This window comes from Tenrec ecaudatus, chromosome 15, assembly GCF_050624435.1.
Source record: "Tenrec ecaudatus isolate mTenEca1 chromosome 15, mTenEca1.hap1, whole genome shotgun sequence".
NCBI classification, from domain to species: domain Eukaryota; kingdom Metazoa; phylum Chordata; class Mammalia; order Afrosoricida; family Tenrecidae; genus Tenrec; species Tenrec ecaudatus.
In genome coordinates, this window is record NC_134544.1 from 106,285,119 (window position 1) to 106,294,080 (window position 8,962).

General features: G+C 42.1%; 1 long non-coding RNA gene across 1 annotated transcript in view; it reads left to right on the forward strand.

Moving 5' to 3' along the window:
- The window catches only part of LOC142427951 (uncharacterized), a 34,633-nt gene extending 26,759 nt beyond the window's left edge, over positions 1-7,874 (forward strand). Inside the window, exon 4 of the long non-coding RNA XR_012780118.1 lies at positions 7,610-7,874. This is a non-coding gene — a long non-coding RNA (uncharacterized LOC142427951). The remainder of the gene's footprint in view (positions 1-7,609) is intronic.
- The last annotated feature ends 1,088 nt before the right edge of the window (positions 7,875-8,962 follow it).

Genomic DNA, 8,962 nt, shown 5'->3' on the forward strand with positions numbered 1-8,962 from the left:
AGTTACCATAGTGGTCAGCACAGCAGTTCTAGCCGACCCGGCACTGCAGTCCCTCATCCATGCTCCTGCCCTCACTTCTTTCTTCTCTTGGCCCAAAGCTGGTGGCTCTTAACATCCCTGCAGGTCCGCTTTCTCCCTGAGGTTAGTTTTATGTCTGGACTCACACTGACCCTCCCTCACTGTGAACAGCTTTGGAGGTAGAGAGTGCTACAACTTGCAGACAATCTGAATTCGGTACAGCGGAAGGAAGTATGATCTATAGACATAGATATTTATACAGATACGATATTGAGATGCATTCCACAATAAAATACTGATTAAGAGAGAGATTTGCCTGAAAGACAAGGGAGGTACGGAGCAGAGTTTAGCTTTCAGTCTTTCCACAGGAAGAGAAAGGCCCTTAAAGCAGGCTTCTATTGAAATAATTGAAGCAAGAAAGTAATAAAGTTATTTATTCCATGTTAAGGAGGAAATTGTCAAGTCAGAATTCTTTTTTATGGGTTTCTGTGATGTGTGTGATAGGAAATTTTACAGTTTTTGGCAATTGTTGAGCATAATGACAATCTAATGCCACTTAGTTATGCATGAGAAGAATGTTGAAAATATTATTTGATTGCCTGTACATGTACCATGAGAAAAAATAAGTTAAAAATGAAAGATAACTTTTTCCTTCATAATCAGAAACTGATGAAAAGTCTTACGGGAACAACACTTCAAAAAACTAGTGAAAATATTGAACTATAGAAGATTGTTATATAAGCCAGAAATATGAAATTAAAACTTGTTAGTAATGGAATAGTATTTAATATTTTAGTTATTTTCTTAGTTTTCCTCTAAAACCATTTTATTTGGTGCTAATAATATTATCAAGTCGTAGTTCAAGTGCATCAAACAGTATTGTATAATTGTTACCAAAATCAGTTTCAAAACACTCTCTTCCTTCTTGAACTCCTTGGCATCAGTTCCCTTTTATCCACGCCACCCCCTACTACAGGCCCCAGAATCCCTTATTGTCTTAGCTATGTCTATATGTTCATAAATTCCACGTTTCATCTAATGTAAAACAGAAAAACAAAGCAAAAATTCAATAATGTTAACCCCAATGCCAATATACATCTGAGATAAACCCCAGTAAGAATCGGAAATTGAGGAAGCAGGCAGTTCAAGTGCAGTCTGCTGTCCTTCCCCAGAGTCCATAACAGACCCAGGTGTGCTTAGGTCTTAGGACCAAATGTGTCAGTCTGGCTCCTGGAATGTGATGACCTTGCTCTCTGACTGCCTTTCCCAAGGCTTCTGGATCCAAATACACTCTTTATGAGCTGGCGTCCTACAGCATACCTCCTCTACCTTCTTCTGAACACATGCTAGCATTCCCCAACCTGACTGTTATTCACATTACACGGAATATACAAAACAACAACAACAAAACCATCTCACTGCCTTCCAGGAGATTCCACCTCCTAGCACAACCCTACTTCTCTATCTTTGCTGGTGAGGAGGGAACACTGTTGTTCAACTGCAGCACTGGCTGCTGAGTGAAACCACTGGCTGTGGGGACTGGAGCCCACTCCTGATGATGAGCTGCTTCGGTCTCTTCTCTGTGTGAGCAAACAACTGTTGCATCCAATGCCTGTGTGTAAGCTGTGCTTTTGCTGGTGACCTCAGGCATTGGTTTAACAGAAATACACTGTTAAGTCGTCCTTACACTACAAAAGAAGGGAAAAATACAGATGGAAGGAAGAATAAGGTTATTTTCACTAAGCTACCTTGTAAATTGAAGCACAGACAAAAATATATTTAAAAGGAAAACCATTAACATGTTAATAAAGATATTATAAATAATACCATCAGTGATGCGACAGAAAAAGATGGCATCATTAATCTAAAACACAATGTAGGCGATTCTATGGAGACCAAGGTAATGGGGAAAAAAGATCAATTCCTGACAATCGTATTAAATATGATTCAACCAAATACAGAAAACAAACTAATGGACATAAGCAACCAAAATAAGATTCAAATTGGAAACACAACATAACTCACTGGCACCAAGTGAATTCTGAATCATAGTGACTGTCTAGAGCAGAGTAGATCTGCTCCTTAGAGTTTTACGCACCGTAAAACTTTTTTTTAATTGAGAAATTGGCAATTTTTTATTAAGTAGATAACATTATATCAATGTTAGATTTCTTATTTAATTTGCAATATTAGTTTATTAAAATGAATTTTGAGATTATTCAAAATGAAAATGCTTTAAAACATTTGTTCCACAGCTACTATGTTTTAAAATGTTATTTCTTTCAAACAAAAACCCTTTTATTAGGACCTAATCCAGACATCTTCCCATCTATAGTTAAATCATATGAAGCAGTGTTGTACAATCAGAAAACATGTTCTTCCTTCTTGAACTCCTTTCTGTTACCTCCCCCACCTCTCTTGCTGAAGCTCCCATTACCCTTATTCTAGTTATTGACTCTGTAGAGTCACCCACCCTGTGCTTCATAAACTAAGAAACATATAAAATATATGAGAATCAAAAACGCTACCAACAATGACAAACATAGCAGAAATAAACCCCTAAATGTTTAAAAATAAACCCATAAAATGTTAAAACCCAGATTCAGCACAAAGTATATCAAAGGGGAGATCAAGTGAATGACAAGTTGCTAATCATCCAAGTCAGATGTGTCATTTTGATTTCCTACAGTCATCTCTCCAATACTCTCTGATCACCACCTTCTTCCATCCCTCAGTTACGGTGAGAGGGAATCACAGGAGGTGTATTCCCTGTGGAGATCCTGCACATGGATTTTGAACTTCCACTGTCCTCCGTGGCCTTCTGCATGCCAGAATCTCACAATTAAGCTCTGATATTATTTCCTCCTCTGGATTTGGATTACAATTATTATTTGGACTATAATTTACAATCTTGTGAATCTTTTTTTGAGCCTCATCTGTCTCCCATGGAGTGGCTGGTGATTCTGAACTGCTGACCTAGCACTTAGCATCCCAATGTGAAATCCACTATGCCATCAGGGATAGTGGTGTTGTAAATAACCTTTATTTGCATATGTATTTACTACTTATTTATTACACATTGTTTTTCTAATTGAAAAGCATGTAGCTGTAACTTAATTAGGAATGTTATATGTATTGAATTTTAAATGTTAAATAATTTTAACATTTTTAAAATTTAAAAATGGTATAATATGTGATTATATTAGGTAATTACACTTAGCTGACCAAAATTAATCTCAATATTCTGTACCTCACGCCATCAAAGATGTTGTTGGGTGTTTCTGAGTCACTTTTACTCATAATGTCTCACAGGAAATACGTAAACTTCCAAGTCCTGAACCATCCTCACTTGCTCTTAAGTTTGAGACCATGTTTGCAGCCACTGTGTCTGTGATTCTAACTGAGCGTTTTCCTCTGTTTTGTGGACACTCTACCAAACAGGATGTACTTTCTCTAGAAACCAGTTCCCCTTATCACAGGTTCAAAATACGTGAGAAGTCACGTTATTCTCAGTTCTAAAAACATTCTGCGATATGAGCCTGCAATGTCCTCCTCTTGTGATACATTTTCTATCTTTTGGAAATTAAAGTTTTCTTTCCAACATGTGTTCCCTTCCTTGGGACTTCAATGAGTAATCTTACAAAGGAGTCCTCGAACCAGACAGCTCATTCCTGTTCAGCTGTTCCCCTCTGTGCCTAGAACACTTGTTTCTGCATCAAGGGACACAGTGGGGAGAAAGCATCACGAAGGATATGTCACATGTTTAACCCCCAAAGTCACCTCAATTATTTTCTCAGACTTAGAGATTTTTAGTCAGTTACTACCCACAGTGCACAGGGAGCATGTCAGAGAGACCTCCAGAGTCCTAACCAGGGGCTGTAATAGATCAGTGAGCTCAGAGCAATTGAAATCGTGCTCTGCACTCATGAATGTGTACATGCCTGTATTTCATTGTCTACAGATTTTGAGTAACAGAGAGGATGAGAACGACCATGGTAATCTGTTTGCCGAGAAGAAAAATGGGTCATCCAGGAAGAGTATGAAGTTTCAGAGTCACTTTAATATTTTTTCCTCCATTCAAGCCTGCAGTGAGGAGAAACTCTGGGGGTGGGGTGGGAGGAGGAAAACTGTCCCTGGAGATGCTAAGATGTAAGAGAGGAAGCCCTAATTTCAACAGGAAATCTTCCCTGTCATTCACATGTGCCTGTCTAGGGCTGGGTGTGTGTGTCCTGTGGGACCTGTGAGCCCCCCGCTGCCCAATGTCTCCCCTGCAGGGGAGGTTTGTGTCTGGGCTCACACTGACTTCCCCTCACTGTGATCCTTGCACAGTAATACACAGCTGTGTCCTCAGCAGTCACGGAGCTCAGCTGCAGAGAAAACTGATTCTTCGATGTGTCTCTGGTGATAGAGAGTTGGCTTTGGAAGGACGGGTTATAATCTGTATCACCATCGTAATCTCTGTATCCCATCCACTGAGGTCTGGCAGATCCAGTTCCAATCATAACCAATGCTGGTGATGGAGAAACCAGAGACAGTACAGGTGAGGGACAGTTTCTCGGAGGGTTCCACCAATCCTGGACCCGACTCCTGAAGCTGCACCAGGGGCAGGATGCCTATAAATAAAGATAATTGGAATCCGTCCGTCACTTGCAGTCACAACCATCCCCATAGACTCCACACTGATCTCTGAGACCCTCACCTTGGGGAACTGTCATCAGGCACAGGAGAACACACAGCAATGGCATCTTTAGACCACAGCTGTGCTTTCCCAAGGGACCCACAGGCCTGTCCAAAGAGAACTGATAGCCTTCAGTGCCCAAGGCTGGGATTTCAACCTAGTGTCTGAAGAAGGATTTGCATAGGAGGGAACCCTGTGTTTATCAATAGAGGCTTTTTTGTTTCTTCTAAGTCCATTGTAGGGTAATTCTTTTGAACTCATTTGTGTGTTAGTCTGTAATAAGAGATCATTTTTCCTAAGAGGTGTGTGTGAATGGTCAAAGGGAAACCCAGCATTTCTGAGCCCAGTATTCTCTCCCTCCAGCCTTCATTGCTCCTGCCCTGACTGAGGCTCCCGTATGTCCTGTGTGTCGAGGACTGGACAGTACAGAGTTCCTTGAAACCATCAGGTCCACCCCAGAGTATCATCATTGGCCCACACTCTCCAAAACCCATTCCTTATTTAGACCCTGATGCTGTGAGGTAGCTAGAGGCAGAACTGAGGGCTGGCCCTCTACATGCCAAAGCCTCCCGCTGCCCTTACAGGAAGTTGGAAGCTGCTTAAGGCTAGAGGGCATGCTCACATTCAGGACTTTGGGAGAGGAAGCCGGTACACCTGGGTGGGACGCCATCTAGGCCAGGTGGGCTTAATTCAGCCAATGGGGTTAACCAGTATCATCGACCACGCCTCCCTTGAAAAAGCCAAAAACGTTGAGATCATGGCTCTCTCCCAGCGGCTACTACACGGTTCAGAGCAGCCTGGTTGTGGTCCGGTGCAGCAGCTGTGCCGTGTTATCTTGCTCCTGCTCTCGCTCTCTCTTTAGTTCAATTTACTCTAACACCTGAAAACGGTTTCTATCCTTTATAAAAATAAAATTCACTTTGATCACAAACTAGGCTTCGGTGTGAATTCTTTCTGGTGCAAACCCAAGGACTGAGGTATTTCTAACTCAAGGGATCTAAAAATGCCTCTTAATCAACCTCCTCAAAGTCCTTGGTAGTTTTTCTATGTGGGAATATATGTTTTAGAAGAATTAATGCCAGACATATTCCAAGGAGTTGGGGATTAATGATGCCTCAAATATTCAACTCTTCCAGGAAGCCATTCAGGGCTATTTTCCACCCTCTTCTCCCTTGATTATATCCTCTCATGTTTCTGGGCTCTGAAAATTATCGCAACGTCCAACAGAAACCCATGACCGTGGTTGAAATGGTTTACGTGCTGGTGGGTGCCCTTCAGTCCAAATTCTTAAGGTCAGGAAGCCGCATGCCAGATGCTGGCACCAGAGGTTGCCCTCCACTTCTGTCTCTGTATTTTATGACCTGCCGAGTCTGGCAGGATGTCTCTAGTAGATTTTGGCCACCTACTACTGTTAATCAGCCAGGGATTTCCCCACCTTGGGCCACGATCATCAGAAACCCACGGATCTTACAAGCAACGCACACACTATATCCCAGTGCAAGATGCCTAAGGAAAAGCTCAGTGTCAGTACAGTGATTCATGTCTCATAGTGTCTCGGTGTCAGTACAGTGATTCATGTGTCAGAGTGTCTCAGTGTCAGTACAGTGATTCATGTGTCCGAGTGTCTCAGTGTCAGTACAGTGATTGATGTGTCATAGTGTCTCGGTGTCAGTACAGTGATTCATGTGTCATAGTGTCTCGGTGTCAGTACAGTGATTCATGTGTCATAGTGTCTTGGTGTCAGTACAGTGATTCATGTGGCAGAGTGTCTCGGTGTCAGTACAGTGATTCATGTGGCAGAGTGTCTCGGTGTCAGTACAGTGATTCATGTGGCAGAGTGTCTCGGTGTCAGTACAGTGATTCATGTGTCATAATGTCTCGGGGAAGAAGTTGCCACCTAGAAAAGGTGGGCACTATTTCAAGGGTCATGAATCTGAGTAAAGAGATTATTCAGAGCAAGAAGTGGGAAACACTTGTTTAGTAGATAGGGCAAAGTAAGAATAAGATCCATAAACGATATTTCAGATCTTGAACCAAAATACACCAGCCTCAGACCCAAAAAGCACTCTGGGTTAAATGAGGTCCATTCAGATTCTCAAAATGTAGGAATGAGTGCAGACTGTTCTAAATGTCCCTTGCCCAGGGGACTCTGGCTCACCTGAAATGGGAGCATTTCCAACCAAAGTGTGCCTCTCTATTTGTCCTTTACGTGTGACCCCTTGATAACTGCTCAGGGATCTCAACCTTGAATTTATCACCAAAATTCATAGATCATCTCATTTGGAATATATATGTATAACATCATATATATAATGTTATTGACCAGGAACTCAGTAGCACTATCCCTAAATATATATATATATTTTTAATTTTAACTCCCATCTAGATTATTTTCTCATTTATATACACCATCAGAAGGATTTTTCTCCATTCTCACAGTTGACACCACTAAGTTACAGAATGATTGTTTGTATATCTGAACTAATATGTATTTTAACAACGCAGAAATCCAAGTACAAGGTGGTGGTCACTTGGATTTTTTGAACCAGATTTTGCTAAGGAGAATAAACAAAAGTTTTGCAAAAAATACTCATGAGGTTCACCAAAATCTAAGATTTCAAGCAAATGACATGATAATATTTTTCATTGGGAGTGCATTAGATTCATTCAGCTTGCACACACAGACTGGCATGGCTTTACTTGAACCTGGTCATTCTAGCACACGCAGCTCATGACATCTGTTGCTGGTGGTTGGCGGGACAATTTAAGGTTCACACTGTAATGGAGCTGCACACTAGTCCAGGTCACCTCCATCTCCGAATGTGGATGCCATGATTGTACAGTAAACAGGTATAAAACTTTGCAGATTAAAATTACAACTTTTTATTTTTGTTTTGTTGTCTGATTTTATAGCTAGGAAATAACATGGAGGAGAAGGTTTCATCCCAGAACCCATGGCGTGCCTGTTTGAAAATCTTAATGCATGGATGGTGACCCCTGTTTCAGGAAGGCACTTCCATCGGTCTGGCAAGCTGCCCTGGCTGGAGGCCTGGAATGCATCCAGGCCGAGAGGGAAGCATTTGTTCCAACACCTGGATCTCTCCTTTGGACTCAGCTCACAGCATTGTGCGTAGGTGAATGTTGAAATGGAAATAAAGTGACATTTAAATTATATTAATTATTGAATTACATTTATGTTTAAATTATAATTAAATACACCTACTTAAATTAATATGCTCCTATGAAATCTGACACGTGTCATTTGTAAACATTTGTGAGGGGGTGGGGCCAATGCAATCCACGGCACAAGGCAAACAGTAGATGAGGTTTGCTCAGTGAAAGCACCTCTCCTCACTCTACACAAGGTAGCACAATGCTCCAGGCCCTCAAATGTGTCCTCCGAAACCCATCGCCTCTTTGGTCCTGATTCCCTGTCAGTGTCTGTACTTGTTAAGGGGATTAAGATACAAGAGTTTTTGAAATACACAAGACAGCTCCGATGCCCAACTATGGCTTGAGGACACTGAGATGTGCTTGCTGGTTCATCCTGGACTGAGCTAACTTCTAGGAAATTCCAGCTGCCCTTGCCTCCCAATACCCTTACTGGGGACAGATTTGCATCATGGTTGAAAGATCCCCCATGTTTTCCTTGTGCCCTCTGTGTGTATCTGACTCCATATGTGTCCTTCTGCTCTTTGGAAATAGGAGACTGTTTCCTCCCCTTACAATGCAAAGTTTCTAATTCAGTGGTTGATACAAACCCTCACATCGAGAGAAGCTCCAAGGGAAACTGTAAGATGGAGACACTGACAGGCAGCCAGCTCTTAACCCCCCTCCAGCCTGTCTGCCAGAACTGAGTCCTGGCTGAGAGCCCTCAGCAATCCCTGAAGTCCAAACCTTCCTGTAGGGAGGTTTCTGTCCAGACGCTTACAGATTTACTTTACCCTGTCTCCATTATTGGAATAGAAGGTTGTGTTACCAACATTGAGGCTGTCCATTTGAAGATGCAGTATGTTCTTGGCATTACTTCTGACTGTCAATCAGCTACTCCCAGTGTATATGTAGGCTAGGGAATCACCATAAGGACCAGCAATTGTTACTCACTTCAGCCCCTACAGGGAACTGGCAGTGAAATCCGTGTCCTAACCGCTGGTGGCCAATCCACAAGTTGGGCAGGAGAATCCAGGGGTGCCCTAGTCTGCCTCAAGTCTCCCAGAGCCCACCAGCTGCACTGGAAACATGCAAACGCAAAGACATCCTGATGAG